Consider the following 15,522-nt stretch of genomic DNA (forward strand, 5'->3'; position numbering starts at 1 on the left):
GCGGTAGGCTCCAGGGAAAAGGTCAAGCACTATGGTGGTGTCATTAAGCTGCCTATGTTGCACAAATTTCTCTTTTGGAAACAAAGCCTCTCCCTGTTTGTTGTTATGTATACAGTCAGGGTAAATACAATCTCCCAGATGAACATCACTGTGTGTACCTGAAATGAATTCAATAGTTCAGAGTTTGTTGTCCAGCTTTTGCGTGATGTGCGTGTACTAGATATACATATTCAATCTCATACTTTTATGTCTGTTGTGAAAAGGAATATGCATTTTATTTTATATAAAGTGGTCACCTTGATATATATTGAGGGTTATTGTCAATGTATTCAAAAATCAAAAAATTATTATGTTTTGATAGGAAAAAATTGAATCAGAAAAAAAGTAATACGATGTAGATATTTTGATATGTATTTGGTGACAACTCTAATTGTTCCAGTAATGTGAATTAGCAATTGAAGAAGAAAAAGATGGGTTTTGTATTATGTTGTCCATTGATGTTTTTTCATCTATTTTCAAGTTTTATTTTCATCTCGTGCAGTTTTTGATAAACTGAAGACTTATGTCTATTGTTGACTGGTGCAGATATATATGTGGTTCAGTATATTGCGGCCTTTTTGTAGTTTTTTTTATGCGGAGATGCTTTAAAGGCAGTCTAAAGCAGAGAAAGTACAGTATAGTATTTCATGTTCTTTCAACTTCACACAGTAAACGGATATTGTAGATTGATAGTGTTTTTTTTCCATGACCGATGTAGTTTTGTTAGATGTAGAGTAAAACTTTTTTCTTTATTTTTATGAATTGGCTGAAGACTTGTGTCATTACAATTCACTTTGTCAGATGGACACTTAACTTTTTCACTCATAAGAAAAGATTTTTGAAGGAAAGTATTACTTTTGTATTCAATTTTGTCGATTTTATTTGAATCAGATTACATTATTAACACAACATGTTATTTCTAAATATTAATGAGTAACCCTTTTTTATATTCGCTGAAACCCATCACAAATAACTTTGAATGATTGAGCAATGAAGATTGTGAACAATAAAAAGGTTTAATTGCAGATTATTTTGATTTCTTTATTGAATTACATCTTTAAAATCATATTTGCCAAGAAAATATAATAACACCATAAAGGAAAAGAAGGTTTATAGAATAATTTGTTTATACTGGGGATGGCATCAGATAAACTTTAATAAGCAGTGAGTAGTAAATTATAAAACCAAGTGACTGGTTACTTGAACAAATAGGTTTTCCTGTAATTTTCTAAGAAATTATTTCAATCAAATCATATCTATTCAAAAGAATCTGAAAAAAAATTTAAAAAGCGTGAGTTATTCACTTTCTCTTACATTTATTTTTAGCTCACATCAGAGCCGAAGGCTCAAGTGAGCTTTTCTGGTCACATTTTGTCCGTCGTCGTCCGTCTGTTAACTTTTCATAACATTTTTGACTTCTTCTCAAGAACCACTGAGCCAATTTTAACTAAACTTGGTACAAAGCATCCAAGGTAAAAAGGAGTTTAAATTGTTAAAATGAAGGGCGAAGGGCCAAGACCCTTCATAAGGGGAGATAATCAAGAAAAGACAAAAATAGGGTGGGGTGATTAAAAAACTGAAACTTACGTGAAAGCATTCTGGGATAGTGTAGATTCTAAATTGTTAAAATCATGACCCCCGGGGGTTTGGCAGGGCCACAATAGGGAATCAAAGTTTAACATAGAAATATATAGAAAAAACTTAAAAATCTTCTTAAGAACCACTGGTCCAGAAAAGCTAAAACTAATGTGGAAGCATTCTTGGGTAGTGTACATTATTAATTGTTAAAATCATGACCCCGGGGGTTGGGTGGGGCAAAAACAGGGAATAAAATTTTATATAGAAATATATTGGAAAAACTTTAAAAATCTTCTTCTCAAGAACCACTGGTCTAGAAAAGCTTAGCTAATGTTGAAGCAACCTTGGGTAGTGTAAATTCTAAATTGTTAAAACCATGACCCCCGGGGGTTTGGCGGGGCCACAATAGGGAATCAAAGTTTTACATAGAAATATATAGGAAAAAACTTTGAAAATCTTCTTCTGAAGAATCATTGGGCCAGAAAAGCTGAAACTTATGTGGAATCATCATTGGGTAGTGTAAATTCTAAATTGTTAAAATTGTGACATGGGGAAGGGGGATATGGCGAGGCGACAATAGGTATTATAAAGGAGGAAATCTGTTAAAGAATGGCATCACCAAATTTACTCAGGCGAGCGATGTGGCCCATGGGCCTCTTTTTTTATACAATTATTGGAATAACGTGTACTTAACCCTCAAAATAAAAAAAATTGAAGTACAGTTCTCTTAAAAGTTGGTTTTACGAAGATCATGGTTGGGTACTTTTTCAATTTATTCATATTAGAACAATGTTTTTGATGACACATTATGATGTTTTGGGAATAAACTGTACCCATTTAAATGTTCTTCTGAAATTGACAATTGTTGAAATTTTGCATCAAAATCATAGGAAGTGGCGAGTTCATTGGTACTTACTATAGATTATATTTTCTGATTTTTGAAGTCAAGAGAGTTTCATCTTAGGTTGCTTTTCCGCCTCCACTCTTTGAAAAAAAAACTACACAGGTATTTGAAAAACGAAAAACAAATAGCCCTGAATGAAACAAAATGGTGAGAACTCAATTTTTATACAGAGTTATTTAGAAGTTGATTAGTAATCATTATGTTATAAGGTACTTTTACAGTAGATATTTTTTTTTCATAAAACTTTAATTTCAGTTAGCTGTTTGGTTATTATAAAGGAGACAAAATTTTCACAATTTTATGAGCAGCAGACTCAAAAAATTACGTGAAAACAAAAAAAAATCACTCATATGGAGATGTCATATATTTTATTCTTTACACGACACTCAGAACCATTTAGCAGTGAGGGTTCTTTTTCGTGCCAGTACCTATACTGAAACAAGGGATCTCGGTCTATACGGTCTCATCCGAAGAACCGGTCTCCACGTCCCACAGTCGGATTCGCGATAGTAGTATAATGAACAGCAAATTTTTGGGACTTTTTGTTATTGACACTTCAAATTGGCAAATCTATCAAGAAATGATAGACATTTATGTTATTAAGAGTTATCTCCCTTATCGGAGTATGCTGTACCTTATTGTGTTATTGACATCCTTTATGAAAACTGTAACCAGTAATCAGGTTAGGACATAATAAACTCAGTAGGTGATAAACTGTTGCCATTCTAGGTTTTTTTTAAAAATATGATCTTTGTTAAGGTTTATAATCCCTCTGAACACTTATTATTATTTCAAAATTTATATTTCGCCAAAGCGAGGGGACATTAAATCTCATTCGTCTGTCTGTCAGTCTGTCTAGCTCTCCGTCTGTCAGTTTGTCAGTCTCTCCGTCCGTCAAAAAAACTTTAACTTTGCTCATAACTTTTGATTGAATCTATGACTTTCATATTTCACATGTGTATTAATTGTGACAAGACCTTTGTTTGGGTACCACCAAATTTGATCTTTTGACCTTGGCGTTCGATCCACTTTAACACAAACATTCAAAACTTTTACTTTGGCCATATCTTTTGAATGGTTGAAACTAGGACTTTCATATTTCTCATATGTATTCTTTGTTGCAAGGCCTTTCATTGGATACCAACAATTTATACCTTCTGACTTTGACCTTGGAGATTTCTGTACATTAACCTTGACAATAACTTGTGAACAGTAATAGCTAGGGCTTTCATATTTCACACATGTATTCTTGGTGGCAAGGCCTTTAATTGGATACAAAGAACTTTGACCCTTTGACCTTGATTTTGGAGTTTGACCTTCTTTTCAAAAACTTTGACCTTGGTCACAACTTTTGAACCGTAGATACTAAGACTTTCGTATTTCACATGTATTTTTTGTGGCAAGACCTTTCATTGGATACCAACAACTTTGACCTTTTGACCTTGACCTTGGAGATGTCTGTACCTATGAAAAAACTTTAACCTTGACCATATTTTTTGAATGGTAGAAACTTGGACTTTCATATTTCACATATGTATGCTTTGTGGCAAGGCCTTTCATTGGATACCAACAATTTTGATCTTTACCTTGGAGATTTCCGTACTGATGAAAAAACTTTATCCTTGACCATTACTTTTGAACGGTAAGGGCTCGGCCTGTCGTACTTCACATATGTAATCCTTTTGAGAAAACCTTTCATTGGATACCAAGAACTTTTACCCTTGACCTTGGAGACTGACCTTCTTTTTAAAAAAAAATTACCTTGGCCGTGACATTTGAACAGTTAGGGTTCGGGTTTTCATCATTCACATATGAATTACTTGTGACCTTTCTTAAGAAATCAACAACTCAGATCCTTTCACTTTAGAGTTTGACCTACCTTTCAAAAAGTTATCCTTGACCATAACATTTGAACAGGTGGTGTTAGGGATTTGTATTTTACAATCGTATTTCTTGTCAGAAAACCCTTCTTTGGGTAATAATATATTCAATTTGCATTTAAGAAAAGTTAAATCTTCGTTATGCTATGTTGCCATACGGGGACATCAGTGCTCTACAGACACATCTTGTTCCTTATATTGAGAAGAGATAGGGCTTTCATACTTGACATGTGCATATGATAGGGTGTTCATATTAGACACAATATATCATAAAATTGATACCTCACCCACAAAGACACTGAAAGCGGGGGACCACAATTCTTTGAATTTACTTGTTTCCTCTTCCAAAATACATATATATTAACAAAATACTCTGAGACCCTTTAAATGAAAATCAAAATCTGCATTGATTTGAAATTTAGGGAGTAAATACACTTTGGGGTAAAAAAAATTATCTGGAGCTCTGACTTTTATAAAATGTTGCTCGAACCTGAATGAATTTCTAAAATAGATCTATTTTATAAGTAAAATACAAACAATGAAAGCATAGCTTGCGGGGCAAAATTGGATGAAAAAGACACTTCAACTTGTCTAATACATAAAGGAATAATAAATACGTATGGCATGAAGAAAGATATCTCTTATGAGAGTATCAATGAACCGTAATCGACTGTAACAGTTTGTGATTAAAACCAGCTGTAGTGATTGAAAACGGAAGAAAATATACTGAGTTTACAATTAAAGTACTTGATTACAAATGAGTGAATTATTTTGAAAATCTCATTCTTTGTAATGAAAGATGAATTCATACAAAAATTTTAAAAAGGTATTTGTGCATAATGAAATTTTTAGAGGTCATTTTTTTAACTAACTGACAAACATTAAATATCACTGGTCACTCTGTTTATCACTTTCATATTTGTAATCATTTAAGCATTGAATTATCATTTTTTGAAAGATGCAGTCTCATAACTGTATTATAACCAAGTCAACCTCATCCTGGACTCCGACCTATATGAAGCTTTTTCGCTAAACCTCAACCATCAAAGTTTGAGGAGGCAGAGTCCCGAATGACTTTGGGCCGATTATAAGTTTGTTCATTTACACCCGGGATCTTGGCTATTTCTGTGAGAGGAGACGCCAAGTGAAATAATTCAAATAATCCTTGAGCTGGGTCGGACCGACTTAATTCAGTTTTTTTTTTGTATTTTATTTTATCTTCAATATCCCGTTCCTTTTGACCAGAGGACCTTTCTGAAAGGTGTTTTCTTAAGTTTGGGAAATGAAACAAGTCAAAGATTGAAAAATCTGGCGAATACTGTTGATGTGACAAAACATAAACTTTCTGTTTACCCCAAAACTCCTTTAATCTTCATGGCCTGTGGGTTTGAACGCTGTCAGGAAGAAATTTTATGTAGTGAATTCCTTATTCTGTTTCCTTCCTCTCATAAACCTTTCAATTTTTTGGCAAATATTTTGCTTACTAGACTCCTCCAGAAATTGAAATGCCTCCCTATATATGTATTTGAACAACAAGACCGCTAATATTTAAGAAAATAGCTTATAAAACTGTTTTTGTGTCCTTGCAAATTTTTGCTCTTCTTAGGCCTTTGCAGTTTTGTCAAGTACATCTTATTCTTAATTTGTTTTGAGGTTTTATCGCAAAAATGGATTCAAGTTTCATGATCTGTTTGAATTTCAGAAAAACGTGGATAAGAACAATTTTTTATTTTTTTAAAAATAATTGTTTAGATTTTCTACACGCTCTCGTTTTCACTCATATTTATAAATATAGGGTGACATTTGAGTATTAAACTTTTTTACAATCAAATGTTTCTTTAAAACAGTGTGAACTACCCCCGATATGATGTCTATAAAATTTTCTATGTAACTTAAAGTCAATAAAACATAATCTGTGATAATTTGTTGAATTATCGCTAAAATACATTGGTTGTTGTATGTCCTTGTTGACAAGGAGGGTACCCACTTTTGATGACCATTATATAATTTTTGTGAATTGAAATCCACCTGTTCATGTGTGTATGAAACAGACATAAGTTGCTGTAAATTTCACATTTTTCAGTTGATATATTTTTGGGAAATTAACAAGTTTTACAGCAGCTTTAATGACGCGTTCAATTTTACTCTAATTTACTGATTCTTGACCATTCATTTTTAACGCAGTGTCTCGAGTAGCCCTTGTTTTCCAGCTTCCCACAATGAAATTATGCGATGAAAAGTGGTCACATAAACTGTTATCAATTCATTAAAGATTCAATAATTAGAAAAAGTCAAGCTTAATGTCATATGATTTCTATGTTGTATGTCATGGAGCTGATGACATTATCTATTGAACGTCCCTCGTACGTTTTGTTCTTGGGGATCGAACAGTTCATGCAACAACTGATGAACTTTGATGAAATCCTAAAGGAGATGGGTGAACTTAGCGTGCAAAAAACCCACAAGCTTCAGATATATAAAAATCATATTCAAATTGTGATTTTAGTATTTAGAGTAAAGTTCTCATCATTGATTTTTGTAAAATCATGATAAACAAAAAGTTTTGAGGAAAATTTTTCGTTAAAATTTATTCATTTATAAAGAAAAATAATGTGGTATCCATTGGGTTCGAACACTGGCAAAAAAAAATCCTGAGTTGCATTGTCTATTGAGACTAGCACGCTAACCACTATGCTACACAAGTCCTGATGAATTGTGACATCTAATCATGTTTGTGATGTAGCCATTGACCTAAGGGACTTCAAGTATTTCTCGAAAAGATACGAAAGTTGTGTCATAAACTTATATTTTTAAGGTATAGTGGGTCATTGCTCCATAATTTTGGAAACCAAAATATGTATGTTTTTATACAAACTTTGAGGATTACTTTTCAAAAAAAATGGAGAGAAGACCCACTCATAACGAAAAATAGTGTTATAGTGTGAAAAAATGATTACTTTTGTCCTCTTTCGTGTGTGTATAATATTTCATAGGCAAATAACTTCAATTTTCATGAGATTTGTGCAAGTTGTAGAGATTTTACATAAAGTATACTTTAATGTTAGATGAAATATTAAGGAAATTTTTGATATAATTGTGATTTAATTTTTCACCTTCATGTTTGTCGCGCTATGGGCTTATCTCTCGTCATGTTCACCCATCTCCTTTATTAAATGAATATCTGATGAGAAATGAAAAAAACTAACTGAAACCTCAATCACATATAACCACAATAAAGACAAAGTATATAGCGACTATTAAAAAAATATTTATGACATTTATGCCTTATCAATAAAAAATTATTTCATCAAGGCAATGACAAAATAACATATGCACATTCTACGATAATAACTATGATTTCTGCTGACTATGTTGCACATTGTGAGGACGGACAGCATAATAACATATTACATGCAAAGTGTAGAAAAATATTTTATCAATTACAGCTGCAGCATTTAGTTCTAGACCACATGTCAAGCGACACTGATATTACCATACCCTCCCCCGGATACTATGTTGAATACATTAGAGACAAACGCCCTATCTATGAGGTTATACTCTATACAGATATTCTTAAAAAATATGATAGACAGGTACAATTGCCAGTAAAATCCGTTAATAATAATAATACATTTTAAAATATACGAATTAAGTCACGAAAAATTACAGTCATTCTTAATTTTTTAATCATACAGATTTTTCAAAAAAAAAAAAAAAGAAAAACAAACAAAAAAAAAAACTGCGATTTAATTAATTTCTTTTTACAATATAAATATAGTACTAGAAGTATCTTTTATTGACGTATAAATTACATCTGCTTTGTTATTTGTCACACGCCAATAATTATTTGTCATACATTTAATATGAGTAATATATTAATTGTGGGGTTCCGAACACACACACGCACCCTCATAATTCCTGTGTTTTTTCGTTAGAAGATCTCTCTCGCTCTCTCTCTCTCTCTCCCTCTCTCTCTCTCTCTCTCTCTCTCTCTCTCTCTTAGCTTCTCAATGTATGTCCGGGCTATATACCTCCCTTATGAATAAACTTGTACTTCTATTAAACAGGCTTGCTAATCTTGGCTCATTGGCGTCGGAAGCAAACTGGGGGAGGAGGCTAAGGGTAAGAATTTTTTTAGACCTCCCAAAAAAACCTGACAAGCAAAAATAAAGGGATGTCAATTGTTGTCCAAACACGAAAATCCTATTTCAGCATTTAGTTCTAGACCACATGTCAAGCGACACTGATATTACCATACCCTCCCCCGGATACTATGGGGGGGGGGGGGGGAGGGAGGTTAAAGTTTGAACTTCAGTACCTATATTTTTCCATACAACACCACTTTCCCAATTTTAAACCTATACTGCAACGTGTCTGTGGAAAGGGGGGGCTAAACCTACGCAGCAATGTTCAATGTCTATACTAAGACTATCTTTAGAAAAAAAAGTGCGGGGTGGGCTAAGTTCCCCCCCCCCCCCCCCCCCCCCGGTTTCGACGCCTATGCGGCTGTCCTCTTTTCCGTAGACCTGAAGTTCAACAAGTTACAGAGAGGAGAATAACTCGAAGTAAAAAGAGATAGCCTAGCCTCCCTTTGACGTTTTTTCATGTAGCATGAAGGCAATACTGAATTTACTTACCTGCAACCATAAAGAGCTGTCACTTTCTCGGTAATGTAGTAAGTTATTCGTTAATATACAATGTATTTATTAGTATTAATTAGTCTAATAAAGGCAAAAATTACACACGATCTAAAACCAATATATTTTTTTAAATTGTTTATTTCGATATTCGATTTTTCAACTCGAATTTTCTAGGTTCGGTCTTCATTTCATATGTTATAAAGTCTCGGATCGGAAAATATTTTTACTAATAAATTTTTTTTAACTAATTGGTCTTCTTGAAATGCCAACAACAATTTCTGAAATGCATGTTGGTAATGGGATCTATAGGACCTATTCTGACACAGCCCGTTTGTGATGCCAGTGAGTCGATGCAAGCTTCACGACAAACACAATTTGTCTGTTTTGTAAGACGGGTAAAACAATAAATTTCAATTTATATATACATCCTGGTAGTTGCATCCGATGTAACATTTTTATTTTAAGATATATTCTAAGCTTTATTCAGACTTTGTCACGCAGGAGAAAATAAAGTTTCGAATTCTCGGGTGATCTCCCTTTGATTACATAGTGACCAGCAGAAGGATAAAACGTACGCTCAACTAGGACCTGGGGTCCCCCGCAAATAGTTCGTCATTTTGCGTAGTAATAAAACATTTTAGGAACTCTCCAGGCATTAAAGGCACAAAAGTAAATTCATCGATATCAATACGGAGACCTCTGGTCACCTTATCTATTAATTGAATTTCATATAATAGACAATTTTCTTTGTCTTACTCCAAAATAGTCATATTTATAACTTTATAAAGTTCAACTTTCTACTATATATATTAGCAGAAACGTGAAAGTAATAAAGGGTGACCAGAGGTAACCTCATATTGTACATCAATAGGGGGACCAAAGATCATCTTGCATTGTTCATCAGTATGGGGACCAGAGGCCACCTTATATTTAACATCATTAGGGAGACCAGTGGTCACCTTATATTGTACATCAGTAGGGGGACCAGATCGAGGTCACGTTTAATTGTACATCAGAGGGATCATAGGTGACCTTACATTTTAAATCAATAGGGGTCCAAAGGTAATCTTTTATTGCACATAAAAGAGGGGAACTGGGGATACCTTATATCGTACATTATTTAGGGGACCAGAGGTCACCCTATATTGTACATCAGTAGGGGGACTACAGGTAACCTAATATTGTACTGTACATCAGTAGAGGGACCAGAGGACACCTTATATTGTACATCAGTAGGGAGACCAGAGGGCACCTTATATTTTGCATCAGTAGGGGGGGGGGGGCAGAGGACATCTTATACTATACATCTGTAGGGGGACCAGAGGACACCTTATATTGTACATAAGTAGGGGGGCAGAGGTCACCTTATATTGTACATCCGTAGGCTGACGAGAGGACACCTTATATTGTACATCAGTACGGGGACCAGAGGTCACCCGATATTTTACATTAGTACGGGAACTAGTGGTCACCAAATATTGTATTGTACATCAGTAGAGAGACCAGAGGTCACCTTATATTGTACATCAGTAGTACGACCAGAAGTCATCGTACATTGTACATCAGCAGAAGGACCAGAGGTCACTTTATATTGTACAGGGACTAGTGGTCACCTAATATTGTACTGTACATCTGTAGCGGGACCAGAGGACACCTTATATTTTACATTAGTAGTAGGACCAGAGGTCATCTTATATTGTACATCAGCAGAAGGACCTGAGGTCCTCTCTTGTATATCAATAGGGGGACCAGAGGACACCTTATACTATACTTATGTAGGGGGCCCAGAGGACACCTTATATTGTACATCAGTAGGGGGACCAGGGGTCATCTATATTGTATATCAGTAGGGGGACCAGAGGACACCTTATATTGTACATCAGTACGGGGATCAGAGGTCACCCGATATTTTACATTAATACGGGGACTAGAGTTCACCTATTATTGTACTGTACATCAGTAGAGAGACCAGAGGTCACCTTATATTGTATACCAAAAAGGGGACCAGAGGACACCTTATAATATACATCTGTAGGGGACCAGAGGACACCTTATATTGTACATCAGTAGGGGCATCAGTAGGGGACCAGAGAACACCTTATATTGTACACCAGTACGGGGATCAGAGGTCACCCGATATTTTACATCAATACAGGGACTAGAGTTCACCTATTATTGTACTGTACATCAGTAGAGAGACCAGAGGTCACCTTATATTGTATACCAAAAAGGGGACCAGAGGACACCTTATACTATACATCTGTAGGGGACCAGAGGACACCTTATATTGTACATTAGTAGGGGGAACAGAGGTCACCTTATATTGTTCATCAGTAGGAGGAACAGAGTTCACCTTATATTGAACATCAGTAGGGGGACCAGAGGTCACATTATATTGTACATAAGTAGGGGGGACCAGAGGTCATCTTATATTAAACATCAGAAGGATGACCAGAGGTCACATATGTACATCATCAGGGGTACCTTGGGTCACCTTATATTGTACATCAGTAGGGGGACCAGAGGTCACCTTATACTAAACTTCAGAAGGATGACCAAAGGTCCCCTTATATTGTACGGGGACTAGTGGTCACCTAATATTGTACTGTACATCTGTAGCGGGACCAGAGGACACCTTATATTTAACACCAGAAAGGGGACTAGAGGTCACCTTATATTGTACATCAGTAAGGGGATGAGAGGTCACTTTATATTGATCATCAGCAGTTGTACCAGGGGTCATATTATATTGTACATCAGTAGGGAGACCAGAGGACACCTTATATTGTACATCAGTACGGGGACCAGAGGTCACCCGATATTTTTCATTAGTACGGAGACTAGTGGTAACCTAATATTGTACTGTACATCAGTAGAGGGACCACGGGTCACCTTATATTGAACATCAATAAGGTGACCAGAGGACACCTTATATTGTACATCAGTAGTAGGACCAGAGGTAACCTTATATTATACATAAGTAGGGGGACCAGAGGTATCCTTATATTATACATAAGTAGGGGGACCAGAGGTCACCTTATATTAACATCAGTAGGATGACCAGAGGTCACCTTATATTGTACATCAGCAGGGGGACCAAGGGTCACCTTATATTGTGCACCTTATATTGGACCAGAGGCCATCTTATATTGTTCATCAGTAAGGGGATCAGAAGTCACCTTATATTGTTCATCAGTAAGGGGGATCAGAGGTCACCTTATATCTAACATCAGAAGGGGGACCAGAGGTCACCTTATATTGTACATCAGTAGAGGGACCTGAGGCCACTTTATATTGTATATCAGCAGGGGGACCAGGGGTCACCTTATATTTAAAATCAGAAGGGGGACCAGAGGTCATCTTATATTGTACATCAATAGGAGGACCAGAGGACACCTTATATTGTACAACAATGAGGAGACTAGAGGTCACTTTATATTGAGCTTATATTGTACATAGGTAGGGGGACTAGAGGTCACCTTATATTGCATCAGTAAGGGGATGAAAGGTCACTTTATATTGATCATCAGCATGGGTACCAGGGGTCACCTTATATTGTACATCAGCAGCGGGACCAGAGGTCACCTTACATTGTACATTAGAAGGGGACCAGAGGACATCTTATATTGTACATCAGTAGGGGGACTAGAGGTCACTTTTTATTGTATATCAGTAGGGGGGCCAGAGGTCAACTTTAATTGAACATCAGAAGGGGGACCAGAGGTCACCTTATATTGCAGATCAGTAAGGGGATCAGAGGACACTTTATATTATACATCAGCAGGGGGACCAGGGGTCACCTTATATTGTGAATCAGTAGGACCAGAGGCCACCTTATATTGTACACCAGTATGGGGACCAGAGGTCATCTCATATTGTACATCAGTAGGGGACTAGTAAGGGGACCAGAGGTCACCTTATATTATACATCAGTAGGAGGACTAGAGGTCACCTCATATTGTACATCAGAAGGGGGACCAGATGTCACCTTATATTGTACATCAGTAAGGGGATCAGAGGCCACTTTATATTGCACATCAGTAGGGGGACCAGAGGTCACCGTATATTGTACATCAGTAGGGGGACTAGAGGTCACCTCATATTGTACATCAGTAGAGGGACCAGAGGACACCTGATATTGTACATCGGTAGCTCACCTTATACAAGGGTCGTTTAATAAATAATGTCTTCACTGCTCGGAAAGAATCAAAGGTCGCTTTTCAATAATTTAGTTATAATGATTTAACCTAAAATTATCTTTTCATTAAAAAACATTTAAGTAACATTTTTTATCCAATTTCTGATTCATTTTCAATTGTTTTTCGAACTCATTTTCTGGTATGAACCTTTGTATACTGGATTATTGTAGATCCTATGATTTCCTGGACTTGTTTCTTCCCTCTGAAAGGCGTTTTCTCAAGTTTGACAAATGGAACAAGTCAAAAGGCGAAAGATCTGGCGAATATTGTTAATGTGAATGAACATTAACTTTTGTTTATCCCCAAGACTCCTTTACTCTTCAGGGCTTTCGGGTTTGGACGCTGTCATGGAAAAAATTTTATGTTGTGGATTCCTTATTCTCATTAACCTTTTAATTTTTTTTGCCAAAAAATTGCTTTCTAGATTCCTCCAGAAATTAAACTGCATCCCCGAATACGAATTTGAACAATAAGACCACTAATATTTAAGAAAATTTGTTATAAATCTATCTTTGTGCCCTTGCAATTCTCTGCTCATCTCAGACCTTTGCTTTTTTTGTCAAGTACATCTTACTGTAAATTTTGTTTTGAGGGTTTCTAAGCAATAGATTCAAGTTTCATTATCTGTTTGAAATTCAAATAAATGTGGATAACTACAATTACTGATATTTTTAATAATTGTTCATATATTCTTATACGCATTTGTTTACACTCATTTTTTTTAAAGGATTACTTTTGAGTACTAAGCTTTTTTTCCGTGAAACCTTTTTAAAACAGTGTGAACTACTCCCGAAATGATGTCTATTTTGAAAGAGGGCGTATAAGGCGTGTACAATCCCCCTCTCTGAGACAAAATGTTTTTCAATTTTCAAAATCCACAAAAAGCTATATTTTTCTAAAATCATGTTCTCAGTAATGTCATCTTCAAAATATTTTATTATTTTATTTTTCAGAACGACTTATCATTTGATAATCTTTATTTCAAAGTTGACATTTAAGCATATTTAGTGGATTTAGTGGAAAATGGGTTTAATAGAGCTATAAAAAACGAATTTTGAACATGAATGGGTCAAGTCTCCATTCTTCGTGAACGCTTAAATGATGGAAATGTAAATGTGAAATTTATTTCATTTATCCAGAAAATGGAATCTGAACCCATTCTATATTAAAATCGAACTTTTCTGAAAAAAATTCCGCTTCAACAAACCTGTCCATTTAAGTCACACTGAAAGACTCAATAGTGCATATACGAGGGTTGTCCCGTAAAATCGTGGACAAAGCGTTTTTCTCGAAAAGTAATGGGCGCACTAGCTGAAAATTTCAGTAAATGTTTATTTATCATATTTAAGTGCATGATAATTTTTTTGATAAAATATAGGCAAAAATAAAGATTTTATTATGCTTGAATGTGCACGGGGTATTGTCCTACGGCGCACGGACAAAAAACCAAGGTTTTATTAAAGAATACACAAGTTTTAATTAAAAATAACAGTTTTTACATATTTCAGTGAGTATTTCTTTGGGATTCTTAACAAGTTTTACAGCAGCTTTAATGGACGGTTTAATTTTACTTTAGTTTACTGATTTTTTACAAATGATTTTTAATGCAGTGTCTCGAATACCCTTGTTTTCCAGCTTCTCACAGTTAAACTATGTGATGAAAAGTAGTCACATCAGCTGTTATAAATTCATTAAAGATGCGATAATGCGAAAATTCAAGCTTAGTATTGTATGTCATACAGTTCAGGACATTATTTATTGAACAGCCCTCGTAATTTGTACATCAGTAAGGGGACAAGAGGTCACATTATATTGTACATCATTGAAACTAATGACACTATTTTGAACGACAATGAAGAAACCGGAAGACACTTTATATTTTACATCAATAAGAAGACCAGAGGTCATCTTATAATATTATATTGTAAGTCAACAGGGAGACCAGAAGACACCCAACATTTTACATAAATATTGAGACCAAAGGACTCCTTATTTGGTCACCTGAATCAACGCATGTGACTTATTGCTATCAGTTTTTTTTTCTGGCGTCGTGCGCTGTGCATTGTGCATTAACATTCGAACATTTTCAGCTTTTTCTCTGTAAACCACTGAATCACTTTCAAGCAGTTGTGGCATAAAGCATCTATGGGTGAAGGGGGGATTTTTTAATTCATGGTCCCTGTCCTCCATGCCCTAAGGCAAGAAAGTTTGGGCGAAATTACTTCAATTGATTAAATCTTTAAAAATCTTCTTTACTCATTAACATCAAGCCGTCGAACTGT

Source organism: Saccostrea cucullata, unplaced genomic scaffold, assembly GCF_032062105.1.
Source record: "Saccostrea cucullata isolate Sc308-1 unplaced genomic scaffold, CSIRO_AGI_Scuc_v1 ctg3603, whole genome shotgun sequence".
Classification (NCBI taxonomy): Eukaryota; Metazoa; Mollusca; class Bivalvia; order Ostreida; family Ostreidae; genus Saccostrea; species Saccostrea cuccullata.